The sequence below is a fragment of the Lichenostomus cassidix genome, chromosome 1 (assembly GCF_008360975.1).
Source record: "Lichenostomus cassidix isolate B80296 chromosome 1, HeHo_3.0, whole genome shotgun sequence".
NCBI classification, from domain to species: Eukaryota; Metazoa; Chordata; class Aves; order Passeriformes; family Meliphagidae; genus Lichenostomus; species Lichenostomus cassidix.
In genome coordinates this window covers 63,582,202-63,598,148 of record NC_139479.1, presented here as the reverse complement: position 1 = coordinate 63,598,148, position 15,947 = coordinate 63,582,202, and the positions used below count along the sequence as shown (strand labels likewise).

Sequence of the window (15,947 nt, the reverse complement as noted above, 5' to 3'; positions counted from 1 at the left end):
CAGGGAAGTGTGTGTTCTGTCCCTCCTTCCATAGGGAGACATGCTCTACGTGGTCAGAGTCCTTTGCTGCCAGCAATCTACAAATCATTTTTCAGTGATTTACAACTTGGCCAAACTTGGTGCAGATTATCCTGAACACAGCAAATGGTATATTTCTATTTCAGAGGCTTCCTCCTGACAAATTTCAAGCCTTTTCTCTGTCTCTTGTGGGACTGCAAGCACTTCAGAAAGAAAAAGTTCAAGATATAATACAGAGTCTTCCCTTAAAATCTCAGAAGGCCTTGGAATGGTGTAGCAATATCACAGACAGACACTTGACATAGAAAATGTCAACTTGCACTTTAACATCCTTGTGATGTAGTAAAACCAAATAAAAACCTGCATTACAATGTGCAATTTGAGGGTAGCTGGGCATTGATATCAAGGTATCAACACACAAGATAATACCACCTGAATTCACACTAAACTAAAAGGTATTGGGTGGAACTGAAACTGGGCATTGTACACGACAGCCCCAAGGTTTAAAACAAGATGGACCTTGATGGATAGATGAGTTGATACATTGAAAAAGACAGCAGGTAACTCCTCCCTAGATTTCATTTTCATTCTTTACATAATTTACTGAGTTTTAATCAAAAAAAGACGCTTTTCTCACCAAAACCCCGAACAGCCAGAGCGACCAGTCCCCCCAGTCCTTGTGCTGGACCATAGCCAGGGACATACCGTCTCCGTGGCTCCCAGGAACAAGCACATGCCAGAGGGAAAGTTTCTCTTGTAACTGTCAGTGGACTGCACAGCCAACGTTCTACACCTACAGGGAGTTGTGTAAGCTGAATTACAATACTTTTCCACAAAATCGTTGCAAAGCTCTTGGACACTTTGAACTGGAAACTCATTGTGAGAAATGAATAGTGGGATTTTTTTCACCATCTCCTCTCAGGTGCTGTTGGTGCTTGCCCAGTTTGAACAAAGTACAATCTGAACCTTTTTTTGTTGTTGAGATGTACTCATTGAGGTTGTCTGTCATTTCAAAGAACATTCCCACGTTAAAAAAAAAAAAAACAACTCTCAGATAGTTCAAAATTATTTCATTCAATTCCAGCCTTCTACTATCTACACTGGAAATTTTATACAGCCTGATTTATTGGAAGTTTAGCATTTTAGGTCAGAGAATGGAAAATTTTACCATCAACAAGCTGATTGTGACTTTGCCAAATTTCACTTACTCTGAAATTATCAGTCATAATTTCTCTGGTTAAGGATCTAATTGGATATTACAAATGTTTTTAAATGACACAGAATATAGCCAAGAAATGCATTGTGATGCCTATAAAGAAAACTGTCTTTCTAAGTGTTCAGAGGCTTGGGGGAAGGGCTTTTAAGACTGGGTGAGGGAATTTTAAAATTAGATTTTGCATCTGAAATCTTCTTCACCTTATCACAAATGTGATGAAAGTGTGTTTTAGCTGTCATGACCTGCCTGCATTGTATGACTTACTACACCAGGTCATTACAACCATTCTATTGTGTATGCTTGAGTGTGTTGTTGATGATTACATACAGAAATGCCATTGTTCCATCCAAGTGGGCAGTCATTTATTTTGAGACCCTTTCATTATGATAGGACAGTCTGGTGGAAATACCTGAGATCATCTATTGCTTAAGTTCATATGCCTAAATTAACTCTGTTGGCTTCTCGAAAATCATAATTCAGAATTCCGTGAATAGAGAAAGGCTGGAATTTGTTGTGTATGTAAGTGCTAAACCTAAGTGCTAAAAATCTCACCCACAGTCAGCCAAATCCTAAGCTCTTTCCTCTAGATTCTTTTTGTTGTTTATGAAGAGAAAATTCAATCCTTCCAGGGGGATATTGCTTCCAGTTGTATTTAATGCCTATCTTTGGATAAGGGAAATGTTTTCTCAAGTTGCAACTCTCTCTCTTTCTGTCTCTTCCTCTCTCTCCCTTCATTGATGATGGAAGAGATGCCTAAATCTTCAACATCCAAAGCTGGCATAAGTTCAGTGCTTAAATATGTGCATACTCTAGCTTCAGTCTGGTTACTCATCTGGGTGAAACTACAGTCAAGCTCAGGCACCTGCTTTTTCTGGAACTGATTGTTCCTCTGTACTCGGCAATGGTGAGGCCACACCATGGGTCCAGTGTCCAGTTCTGTGTCCAGTTCTGGGCCCCTCAATCGAGGAGGGACATTTAGGTGCTGGAACAAGTCCAGAGAAGGGCAAGGAAGGGTCTAGAGGGTGTTTCTGTGTAAACCTATGATGAGAAATATAGATGTAATTTTTCAGTGAGAGGCACAAGTATCTTCCCATCCTTTGTGGGAAAGGTATTACAGCCTTGGTCCTTAATTTTTTCTACTGGCTCTTGTACCCAGATGTGTTATGTGTGAAAGTGCAGGTCTTCCTGTCCAGCAGGAAGAGCAAGTTTCAATCAACATGGGATGCAAATGGATGCAAATTATGCATTTATCAACCTCAAATATTTTTTCATGAAAATAAGGCAACACACACACCCTTGCCGTTGCAGAGTGGTTTGCAGATCAGCCTTCAGTAGATGTGCAGAGCAGAGCTTTCTGAATTAGTAAGTGATGCTTGTCTCCAAATGTCTTTGAAGAGTATTATCTTTGATCACTTTTCAGCTGCATCTCATATTTCACAAGTCTGTGAGAGGTAGTTTTTCTGAACCTTCTTATATAAGTCGCTGGATTTTTGCAATTTATACTTCTTTGCCAAGGAAGATTACCCTCTCAGTGAGCAAGCAATGGTCAATTGATTTCAAGAGGAAATCCTGTTGGTACTTAAGACAGAAATGATTAGACCCCTTGTTATCAAAGTTCCAAGGTCAAGTCATCATCAAATATGACTGATTACATTTTCTAATGGTTTTTCTATGCTCATTAAAGTGCATTCAAATATTCAGAATCACCTCTGATCATGACATTCAAAACCCACTCTGATGGCTCCTGACAAGCCGAAATGTATTCTCTAATCTTTAACCACATAAACAATAGATAACTGCTTGTAATTGGGTTCAAATTGATTTCAGGTGGCTTCAGAGAAAAGCAATTTCTACAACAGATTAACCTTTTAATTAATGTTTATTAAGGATATTACCAGGTGCAGGAATCCTCCTAAAGCAGAAAATTATACTTCATTGACATTCATTTATGATAAAATAGTTGATCCATTCCCAGGTCATTATTCATGCATTTATCATCATTTCTTGCCTTTCATGAAAATGCCATAAACTCTAATTAACTATTGTAACACTGTGTGTTTTAAATACATTGTTCTGCATTGAATAGAGGAATGGGCATATGAAGATGTCCTTTGGCATAGGTTTTTAGAGAAGGAACCAGCACTCTGCCAAATGTGACTATGGTTGTTCAGCTATAACATTAGCCTTTTCTAAAATCTTGTGGATACCTCATTCATTAAGGAAATTCAGACACATGGAGAACTCTGTCAGAGTTCACATACCATAATAAACTTAATCCACAGATGAAAGATAGACTGTTCTGTTGAGAAGAATGCAAGCTGGGCTACAGAGGTATTTCTTCACCATGTTTGTGGTATATTAATGCCTCAGTGATTGAGTGTCTGAATCCAAATTGCAAGGAAAGTGATTTCCCAGATACATTTAGAAATTTCCAGCTCTAACTGAGGTTTGAGGTGATCTGCCTGAGGCTGATGGTGATACCACCCTGGATACATCACTAACTCTAAATTTAAAACAAAGGTCAGTTTTTTCCTGGATATATCTGTAACACTGTATCTTAAAAATGTCAGTCATTGGCCATACTGCTCAGCTGCCTGCTCTTTCCCTGGCTTTGCTTTGGGCAGTTTCAGCTAGTTCTCTCCAAGGCCCATCTGCCATGGAGAAGGCTGGACTTGGCTGATATAAATGTAGACCAGCACATATCATTCAGCTTTGGAGCCAGGATCAGTTCCTGACCCTCTTTCCTGTAATGATGTAGATAACAACTCTGTGGCTTTTACTGATTTGCTGCCACCCAAAAACTTCCTGCAGCCTCAGGCCAGTCTTTGGACAAACAAATTAACAAACCCTGTTTTCTCAGGGGGCTAATTTATTTTATTTTGTTATAATTGTGGAAAGAATCACTCCCAAGCATTGTACGTTGCTTCTCTACCCATGGCTTCAGTGCAGTATGCTATATACACAATTCAGGCATTAACTACAATCTTTTCCTGAGCACTTCTCATTTTCCCACAGTATGCTTACCATTCTGCAAAATTATGTCAATTAAAAATTAAAAATTGCAGAAGTCTGTTAGTTCCCTCACGATAAAGCTTGTCATTTTCAGTGGAAAGCTTTGTTCAGCTACTAGTGGTGTATGTTTTCCTTTCAGCATCCTTTCTTATCTCTCAGTTCCGAATGCAAACACTGTTCCAAGTGATCCTATAAATGCATTTTTAAAAAATACAGGAAGGTTGATACTGGCTTGCAGAGAATTCCTGGGCATACATGGGCAAGGACTCTTGTCCAGAATTGAGAGAACTTGACCAGTTTCTGGCTAGAACATTTCTTCTAGAAGGCAAGGGCTTTTCCACTGGGAGAATCAGACTGAGTTTGGAACATCAGAAGTCACATCAGAAGATGCTTGCAGGAGCTGACAATATTCTTCACATCCCTTTTTGACAGATAACTACCTGGACACCTCCCAGCAAGTGTTACCTTTTCTCTGTTATCTCAGCAGGGGTATCCCATAAACTTCACTGAATGTGCATTGCTGGATGGATATCAAGCATTCAGACAAGCTAATCGCAAAATGGAACAGGCCATAGAACCTTTGAGGGATCTTCTACAAATGTCTTAGAAGTTCACGCAGAGGAGATCCCATTTTAGAGGTTATCTGAAATTTATATATAATTATATATATCTTCCTAAATTTCAGTACTTTGGCATATCTATTTACTAGACAGATTTTCATACTGAAATAAACTCCAAGGGTGCTGGTAGTACTTTTGTACTTGTTTTAAATAGGCTTTCTGATGCTACAAAATTCTATCGACTTCCTAAAGAGTCCTATTTTCAAGCAGCTTAAAATTAAATTCCTCCTACCATATCCATTCAGTTTCTTTGATTCTTGAAAAAAAAATTTGACAATTTTTTTTTAGATATCCCAGAAATACGGAGTTCATTTTCATCCATTGAAACACAAAGGAGAGTTATTTTTCTCTTTGTTAAACTTATCTGAACTGCAACAAGAGCAAAGTGAACTCCTCTGCAAGACTTACACAAGACCACTTAAATAGCACAAAGGAAAAACATCTATGAAGCTGCATTACTAGGCTCTGCTTAACAATATGCTGCTTCCTGATTAATATAATTCAACTGTAATGCATGAATAAATTGTAATTTAGATGATTGCACGCATGTACCATCGTATCAAAGCTAAAATGAGATACTTAGATAATCATAGCTTTCTCCTTTTTGTCTCTTTTTTTTTTTTTTTTGCTCCTCATCTTTCTCCTTTCTAACAAGGGGATTTGTATGTCATATGTTATTCTAAGATTGTCTGCAAAGGGCTGGTTACAAGGCAGAACACTGACAAATCGGGGGGAAAGGACTCCATAGGCACAGATGCAATCGGCTTTTTGGACAACCAGAAGCATGTTACAACCTGTTAAGCAAAAAGAGAAAGGAAAAGTAAGTTGCTGTTATTAACGCACCACCCTGGGACACAAAAGAGTCGTATTCAAGTTCCTTCTGTGCAACAAAATTCCTCTGACTCATCAGACACATGCTTTCTGCAGTGGTTTGTGAGATAGCAGCCCCAGGGAGAGCTGAAGTAACACATACAGGCTGTGAGGATCTGTGAGCTAGGTTGCACATCTTTGCAGGGTCCAAATATATTGCAGTGTCCTGGAACCAAACTCCATTGACCATCCCCTACCGCTCTCATTCCAAAGAATCAGAAGTTATCTGAACAACAGAGCCTGGCAGTACTGCAGGTACCCAAACAGGGCTTGGTGCAGAGCTGAACCATGAACAGGCACCAGGGATATAAGCTTGTGGACCCTGTAGGATGGCTATTTTCATTGAGGGAGAAGTGACATAAAGAATTGGCAAAGATCAGTTACTTCATGGAAACTTCCAGTGTCATTTTTTTTTCAAGCACAGGATCTGCAGTTCTCAGATAACAATATTGATTGTATGGGAAAAAAATGTCATAAGCTTACACTGATGCTCTTTATACATTTATTTTGGAATGGCTCTTAACTGGTTGGTCATCAAATTGTTGGGGAGGAAGCAAGAAACATGGTGATTATGGGTAGGTTACAACATAGCAGGTAGCATGGGGATGGCTCTTGGCTTGGCCAGATTGTAAATATTTCAGCTGAAGAAGTTGTTGACATAGGGCATCATCTTGGGGAAAATGGCTTTAATTTAGTTAAATGTCTTTTTTTTTTTTTTTTTTTTGGTGATGTTATAGCAAATACTCCAGTTGTGTGTGCATATTATATCTAGTGGTTTGCCAGGCACTCTACTTTAGACATGGTATCATTACAGAGAGAACCACAAAAATGCTTTAGATTCTTTGGAAAACTGAAGAGGACAAAAAAACCGCAAGAGATCCAAGAAGGAAGAAAAAAGAGATAAAGAAAGAATAGACGGTTTGTTATCCATCCTGTTCTTGGAAACTGAACTAATGGGGATAAGACAACAAGGGCACATATTTATAAAGCACAATAAAAGGCCTCTGTGCAGTCATGTCTGCGCAGAGCAGATGAGCAGAGGAGTTCTGGGAAGAGTTACATGAGGCGTCTTGTGTACACGTGCCTGTGAACACAGAAACCCTCATTTGCACACATACCCACAGTGCATGCCCAGATGATGCCCCTCTTCACACACAAAACCTCTCAGTCTCAGTCAAGAAACTCTGCAAACACTTCAGATGCAACACATGAGAACTCCTGTTTCCTATATTGCCAAACCACCCAAGTCATAAGCAGCCGAAGAGCAGGACTGTGAGCAAATTTTCTCAGAAACTAGGCTATTTAGCCTGGCTTCAGCTCAAGAAAACCAAGAGTAATTTTACACAGACATTTAAGTGGATGTTGTGGACTTGACAGACTGGAAGAAAGGCAGCTTACATGCACATCTATTCAAGAGTACTGTAAATTAGAGAATCTGCTAGCAAGATGCTTTCAGATGGGTTTGTTGTTTGTGTCCATAGCAGCTTGCCATGTGTCCCATCTGCAGTTCACACAGCTTCCAAAATCTCAGTGCAAGTCTTGTGTCCAAGTAATAATAATTGCAGTCTAGTAATAACTAGACTGCATCTTCTCTGAAAGCTACATTTCAACAACTAGAACTATCTGGAGACCCCAAAACTCTTGCACTCTCATCCTCTTTCACATTCCTGCCATCCAGCCTTTCTGTTCTGTGACTACCTAGCACAATAATTACTTCATCTGAACCTTTAATCTTTCCTCTGGTGTATGAATGTTGTCCGGATGTTTGTCATCCCAAAAGTGCCCTACTACAGATTCATTTTCTTCTTCCTCCCTTGTACAAGCTTCCACATCTTTAACTGCCTCCTTGACAGATGCAATGATCTGTCCTAAAACAGTTCTTGATTTTCTTTATACCTTTTACAAAATTATCCTCTTTTTCCCCACTTTGGGTTTTCAGAAATAAATTACCAGTAAGATCATGCTAAAGATTCCTGCTTTTTCCCACTCTCTATGTGACCCATAAGTTTTCTATTCTGTCCTCTTGTCTTTAAATGTATTTAGCAACAGAACTCCTCTGCCATATTGCATTCAGCTCCATGTCCTATCTCTGCTACCACCTACACAGGGACAAAACCCAAGTCTCCATCCACACCAAACAGCTTCCCCACACATAACGCCCCATCCATGCCACAGAAGAAAATGAGAAAGAAGTGAGCTATTTCTGCTGGCCCTCCCAGGATGACTGATGCCTGTGCTGTTTAATGAGATGTGAGTCTCAGCTCCCACCAACTACCAGCATTTCCAAGCATGATACCTTGTTCATCCAGGAGTTAATAGGTTTTTATGCTCATTAGTTAGGCTCAGTTAGAGAGCTGTTTATATTGCCAGTTGGCTACCATCTCTTATCTGTGTAATACCACCGTACAGTCTTCCAGGCCCTACAAGTGCTTCTGTATTGTAGCCCTTGGCCCCTTTCACAGCCCAGAAATGCACTTCTGGTCCAGAAGTGTGAAGGTGTTTTTAAAGGGCCTCTGAGCTGCCAGGGCTGATTGTAACAGGCCAGCATCAGATTCTTGGAAAATAAGAGTGAACTTTTAAAGCACCGCCAGAACATAGCTGGAGATTTGAGCTAAGTGTTTAGCTTTTGGATATAAATGGGCATCTTTGTCTTACATGGAGAGTTTTCCATAAGAACTGCAAATTTTCACTTCAGTGTCTTAGCAACCTCCCAAAGCATAGCCTAGGCAGTAAAAACACCACAGAAACATTTGCAGAGGAAATCAGTAACCTGACCAGGTAGACCTCACCTGGCCAGTTGTAGGTATCTAAAACAAAATTTTTAAAACAGTTTTCTTCATAGTCAGTAGAGGAAAAAATGCTTTTACAGGGTGCAAAATATGTGGTATTCATTAGCATGAGACAAATTTTGTCTTACAACAATCTATTTCTCTTAGTGGCCTGCAAGAGGAATGACAAAATGACCAACTCAGACTAGAAGGAGGAGGCAAAGAAGATGCTGGTGTGGCACAGGAGAATGCTGGGCATTAGAGTGTGACACTTGCTGAAGAATTGCACGACCCTCCACATACTTAGCTATTATACAGGCCATGAGTAATTGCCCTGGCTACTTTCCCAGGCCCTTGCCGTGGGTGGTCTTGCCCCACAGCGTGGATGGCAGATTACAGTGTCCCCCAAACAGCTGTGCCGAGAGCATGGGGTCACAGGGCAGGAGGAAACGCCCAGTGCAGCACTGTGGAAAGGTGCTGGACTTTATCCTCCTTGCCTGGATGTTGGGGCAGGAGCCATCAGAGTTAACATCCCCTCCACAGAGGGCAATTCACACCGATTTTTACTTTTTATATGAAGCCAAAAAAATCAGACTCCCTGTGCTGCAGACTGCTTCAGGCACTTTCTGTTTTTCTGTGTTCCCTTCTCTGAAGGATATTCTAAGATAAGGAAAAGAAGCATCACTAGCCAGACCACTTCTGCACACTGAGTGCAGCGTGGGCCTGACACGCCAATGCCCAGGTCCCATACAGTTACTGACAGCTAGCTGCAGCCAACACAAATCCCATGTGCTGTTTGGACTTTGTTTTTTAACACGCAGGCTGGAGAGAGGATTTCAGTCACTTGCCTGGAGCTTGACTTTAAGGAGCAGCTGCAGGAAAAATGAAGCGACTGTACCATAAAAAACCAGCCAAAGCCAACAGCACGAAACCAAACCACAGGATATGGGTACTGCACTTGAGAATGCTAAACCAGGGGAAACAACTCACTGAAAAATCAAACAGCAATATACCTTTAGAAATAGTAACTTTTGCTTTGATCACTTTTCTAATATACATCACAGGTGCTTCAACCTATCAATTTCTCTGCTATATGACCTGCACCCCAACGGGTCGAGAAGAGTGGGTAGCATTTGGCCAGGCAGGAATGATTAACCAGGTGACTTCAGCAGCAAGGGCTGACATCTGACAGTAGGAAAAACAGATGTGGAAGAAAGAGCCTAGTGTTCTCAATCTAAAATACTGGCTCTGTTCTTCCTGGGACGAGCAGTTAAAAAAAATCAGAAGCAAAAGTACGCACGCTAAAGCTAATTTCACGGCTCAGAAGGGTCAGATAGCAGGACCTCAATCCTAAGCAAAGGTCTTCCCTTGAAGATTTTTGATAGGCAGAGGTTTGTCATTTATTTTCCAGCTCCACTGGCTTCCTTTCTCCATCAATTTCCCTGACACCATAAGTGCCCGAGGACTGTGTGCACTAAAGGACTACAAGGCTGATGGTTAACCAAGCAGCTGCAAACATGCAAAGTCCTTCCTTAGAGGAACACAGGATAGACATCAGGATAAAATGCTGACTTTCTGAAGACAAGTAACCTTATCATCCTTAATCCAGTTGCTTAGCTCAGACCCTTGCAAAAAATGCCACAGATATTTTTATTTTCTACCGCACTGGTGATTAGGACTTGACAACTGGAGTAATTTCTCTGCAATAAAGTATTTGTGAACTGCCCATAATGGGTCTTCTTTGTCTCTAAGACAACATTGGCTTCAAAATGAAAATAGATGTGGCAACTTCACCAATTTCATATAGACACTCACAGCAGAGAATTTCTTGGTGTGCTTTCAGATTACAACTGAAATCAAGTTTTAGAGTTACATATGTGCTTTGGGACTAGCTGAAAATCAGTATTTTCAATAAGCAAAGGTATTAGTCTCCACATTATAGGAATTACCATTCAGTATTCGTTCTCATGCTATAAATATTACCCAACCAGGAAAGAGAAATTATTTCAAGTTACACAAATGACAGATAAACATTAAAAGTCAGATATTAAATTTGCTCAGATCCCACAAATTCAATAAATGTTTACTAGTATTTTCTTAGTTAAACCCACTTTTTACTTACTTTCTTTGTATTGTCTACCATGTTTGGCTTTTGCTCCTGCTGAATCTGCTTGGCCATTCATGGCTCTGCTGTCTTGTACATGTTGTTTTGCACTTGATTGCACCTGGGACAAAAAAAATTTAAGTTTTTCCAAACAGCAAGGATAAGATGTTGAAAAACAACAGTATGGATGAGCTCTCATTATGAGGCTGGTCCAAGTCCTGAGCCAGTCATTTCTTGGCTGAAATTGGGAAAAAGGAAATTTCTCTTCCTCACGTATTCCTTGATTTGCAGAGCACTTGTAATTGTTGCATCAGATGTACTTCTAAAGCACATTCTAACCTGTGGTGGAGTTTTACATGAGACAGAGAAATTGATAGGATGCATGGTGTATTTTATATGGAAGGTTAAGGTAAATAATATTCTTTGTATTTAAAGATCACACCGCTTCTCTTTCACCTTCAAAAGTGCAGCCTTTTTTATTTTTGCATGCTTAATCCTCAATATAAATGGAGAACATCAGCATTTTTTGAGACTGATGACTGGAATATGGACCCAGCAATCTTGGCCAGCGTTTAGCAGAACGTGAGCTTTTCACACAATGTGGTACCTAAAGGATCTAATTTTGTCTTTGGGTGTATAAGCTAGGGGAAGTGATGCAGAAGAGGGGAAGATTTACAGGTTGTTATAGTGCTAGAGAGACATTTACAAATTATATTCCGTTTTGGTACCTGTATTTAAAAAAAAAAAAAGAGGTGAAACTAGAGAAAGGACCACTCAAGGGCTAATGCTCTGCATAACAGTGATGGTGAGAGTCATCTCATCTAATTTCAGCCACCAAAGAGCTAAGTACCTAGTCCAAAATAGAAGTGCAATCCATGGAGGCAGATAGGTGTCTCCAGAAAATTATTCATCCCACTCTAAGAGAGGTGTCTAAAACAAGTTGGATGAGTCTTCTGAGTGAGTCATCTTTCCTCATTGACTGCAGGAGGACTGTAGAAAACCTCCTTAGGCTAGAGGTTTCTCATGTTTAGGTAGCAGAAGATACATCTCATCCCAAGTGACTATACTTTTCTCCCATGCATTTAATTTAACCAAAAGGAGTCTGTAGTTGATTTGATTATACATACCACCTTGAGGAGACAGGAGGGTTTGGAAAATGCTCTTAATGAAGAGCATGGTGGGTTATCCCTTGTGTGAAAAGCCCAGACTAAGGGATGTGCTGTAACTCTGCAGCAAAATCTGAAGGTGGTGCAGGATACATCAGTGTAATTGCAAACCCCAGATTATGGAGATGAGAGCAGATGTCTGAAGTAGTCCATCCCAGCTTTTAGCTCTTTCTCATGTCTAGTGGTATTCTGTGTATATGATACCACTCACAACAATGGATATAGGCAAAGTATAAAATAAATGAGGGGATATTTTGTCAAAAGAAAAATCCATGTGTCCCTAATAAAGCTTCATTTTGGGGGGTTTCCTGGACATAAAAATAGGTGTTTGCAGCTTTGTGATGGCTATTTTAAAATACACTTGCTTTATTGCACAATTCTACTCCTATATCCTAGGAGGAAGGGAGGCTCACCTGGCCTTACAGGTGGTTTTAGATTAGCTTCTCTAGTCTGAAAGTCAACACCAATTGGTGCCTTTAAGGATAACCAGTCACTGCTGAAGCAAATTAATTATATGAGGGCAGCTAATCATTATTCACAAATAATTTTGGGGTTGTAAATCTACAGATGTCATGTCCCTCCGTGAAAGTGTATTTTTAGCTGTGGAGCACATTGGCCTTTTCTGTCTCTGTTTGCTCTGAAATTAACATTAATCAACTTTTGGCTCTATGCATGCAGTATCACCCCAACCAAGTAATTACAGCAAATTTCTAGAATAAAGACCAAAAAAAAAGTCAAGTTTAAAACTCCTTGCTTTCAACCTTCAGTGTTTGGTCACTCATTTCTTTTGGTATTGTGTCTAGTACTCATTAGTCACATTGAAAGTCAAGGATGTGCGTGCCTGGAAATGTGTCATTTTCCCCAGCACATCAATCACTTAATACAAGCCATTACCTCTCCCTACACACCTGGCCTCCCATAAAAATAATAAAACATAGGCTGCATGTAAAATGCTCTGTGAGGCAGGAAAATCATCCCAGAACTCTTCCATGGACTGACAATTTTTGCACTAGCAACCTTTCCATTACATTGTTGAGAAAGGATACATTTAGCTGCTATATTACAGGAAAATTATATGGAGAAAAGCAATAATATTTCAAATTATGTATCGAATAATATTTTCAAATTATTACCACATAGAAACCATCAAAATAGTTACAAACATGCAAAGAAACCTACATATCTTGTTGTGTTGTCCAAGTTCAGAGAAGGAAATGAAACCTCCTGGTAGAAGACTTAGTTTAGCCAAAAGATGCTACATATTATGACTTGGAAGATCTCAGTGGAGGAACAATGCGGCTGGTAAATTCGGTATAAATTACAAATGTTTATTTTAGCAAAACTGACACACAGCACTACACTCACCCCATCCTCCCATCCACCCTTCCCAAAAAACCCAAAGCGAGAAAAAAAATCCAACAAAAAAGAAATGTGTTGCATCTTCCTGGAAAACCTTACTTCCCCTCTCAGATAACTACTGCAGATGAAGGATGCTCTTCACTCATTGTTCATGATATTGCATGCAATTGGGTATTTTCACCACTTTTGGTCAATGAATACAGTGCAAATTGATGTTAAGCAAAAGTTTTCAGCTCTGGTTCCTATGCAGCATGTATTTGCAGGAGTTAATGTCTGGAAGAGTGTTGCACTTCCTGACGTTTATGGGAAGTGCATTTCCTACTATAGAAAGGAGTTCCTGGCAGTTGACAGGTATAGCTTTGCGTCAGCCCAAATGTGGGCAGGAGGACAACATGCACAGTAAAGCCTGCTGTTCCTCCAGAATTTCTAACATAGACTTAGCATGTCTACCTCACCTCCCTGACCATTACACCATTCCTGGACTCCACAGTCTGTTCAGCAAGCTTTTTGTCCACTCTGACATATGCCTAATGGCACAGGTCAAGAACATGAGCAGTGTATGCTAGTTTTGATAATAGCTATTTCTCTGTCTCTGCCATTGGGCTAATACCCGTTCCTTTATACAATTTTATGTCTCAGAAGTCCTCCTGTTCTCCACATGTTATATAGCAAAAGACCCCCTCATAACCAGGATAAACAGAGGCAATGCAACTTCCTTTTTTGAGAATAAAACTTGGTTTTGTTGTGTTTATCTGTCAGAAGCTCTCCATCCGGTGTTGTCAGGGTCACACCTGCACCAGGCTCCTCACTGCCACCACCTCAGCCAAGCATGCCAGAGGCACTGAGCCTTGCAGGCAAATGGCCAGACAGCTCCAACAAAGCACCAATTCACCTCCAGGTCTCTGTCTTTAAGCAGTTGGCCATCCATGATGGACTTTGTTCCTCAGACCTTCTGCCACATCCCTTCCTCACATGGGTTTGTGACAACTCTGGGTGCCACACAGTAAATTTTTGTGGTGGCAAATCAGTGTGTCAGAAGACAAAGAAGTTCATAGCCTCACCCACTCAGTGGGATGCGTGACTCAGATAGTGATAACTGGTGAATCATCTAATAATCACCCAGCGTGCTTTTTGCATGAGTGCTTGCAGGGAAAACCTTGTGATAGTAGATAGGTGGTTCTTCACTTTCTGTGTCAGTACCGAAAGCCAGCTAATGACACCACCCAGCGTAGAAGGAAGGGGGAGGTTGGCTGCTCAGTTTTCAGCTTTGCTACTCAACTGAGACAGCAGTCATTACAGAAGTTCTCAAGTCATTACTTCTCTGAAGAGTGACATTTTTGACATGACCTTTTATCTCAGATTTATTAATAATGATTGCCTCCATACTATTTGAAAATTCATCTGGTAGGGGACAGCGTAGATTCTTGACCAGATTAGCAACATCACACAATATGATATGTCCATAATGCCCATAACACAAAGCTAAAAGAACAGAAACTTATGAATATTACGACAATTGACAATGATATCAAAGACAGGTAGGAAACTTAAGTGAATATGAAATCTGTTTCTAAAAATTACTAAAAAATAAAACTTTTTTTCCTCACTTTCTTCAGCACTCAAGAACACAACAGGTATCTCATGATCAAAACTGACTTTTCCTTCTCTTAGGAGCATCAGCCAATTGATTCTCAATAGTCCTTTTTTGTTGTTGGGCCCAGAGAAAACAAAGTTTTAAAATAATTCATCCTATCTGGAAGCATATTTGCATAGTTCTTCTATTAAACTGCTCTTACAGACCTGCAAAGTAAATATTTTTCTTTGCCATGTCTTCCTTCAACATGGAGCTGCCAGGTTTCTTAATCCTATGTGTTTAGCTCTGCCATAGCCTTGCCATTTACACACTCATCTTTTGAAAATGGCTTACCAGACATTTTCAGCGTTATCTGGAATAGAACACCTGTTTGTGGTTTCCTAAAGTGATGGGAATATCTTCCTCAAATATAGTGTTTTGCCTCATCTTTCCTGGATAAACTTCAGCTCATCTCCATCTAAATAACTCATTGCTGATGATCGCTTACCTTGCCTTCACCTCATTACAATGTATGTCATTCATTTCAGATCTAAATTTATCCCTCCTGCTCACAGACATCATATTATCTGACTGCAAACTTCTGAAATCAGAAATGCTGAGTCCTAAGTCTGAGGTTATGGAAAATTTAGTACATGTTAAGAATAATCCCATATAATTAAAGCTTTCCCTGTTATTTTTGTCATGTTCCTCATTTAAAGTGTCAGCTAAGCATTTTGCAGGTCAGAGTCAAAAACTATTAGGTTTTGGCAGTTTCTGAAAGCATGATGGGCCACTCATTGTCCCACTAACTAAATCATACTGGATGGCTTACAGTAATGAGATACCAAGTTTGTTTCTAGGTCACTCACCTCAAATACACTCTGGTTGCCAGTTCCTGAAATTCATTGCAATCCAGTTGTGCTCTATGTGCATCCAAAGGCACACAATTTGGTCACCACACTCTGTGACCAAGGTTTGAGTGATCATGTAAGTGGAAACTCGGCATCATTTCTATAAGAGATAAAGATATTTTGACAGAGGTCAAGGGTTTTAGAAGCTCTGTGGGGTAGAGAGTGATTGCACAGAGACTGAATGGTATTGTAATAGATGGTCCATTAATCCTGTCACTTATGGTCTGTTATACCTTTCTTTTGTGAACTGGGACTGAAAGAGAAATTATTGTAACCTTAGTCTCCTTCCCTCACACTTCTGTCCTTCCTATTTTTTTCTGTTGGGCAAAC

General features: G+C 40.0%; 1 long non-coding RNA gene across 1 annotated transcript; it reads right to left on the bottom strand.

The window, feature by feature from the left end:
* Positions 1 to 3,139: 3,139 nt before the first annotated feature.
* LOC146444779 (uncharacterized) lies at positions 3,140 to 15,705 on the bottom strand. Its single transcript, XR_014850748.1, has 3 exons — positions 15,576 to 15,705; positions 10,627 to 10,729; positions 3,140 to 5,660 (listed from the first exon to the last, which is right to left on the bottom strand). It is a non-coding gene; the product is annotated as an uncharacterized LOC146444779 (long non-coding RNA).
* Positions 15,706 to 15,947: the final 242 nt, after the last annotated feature.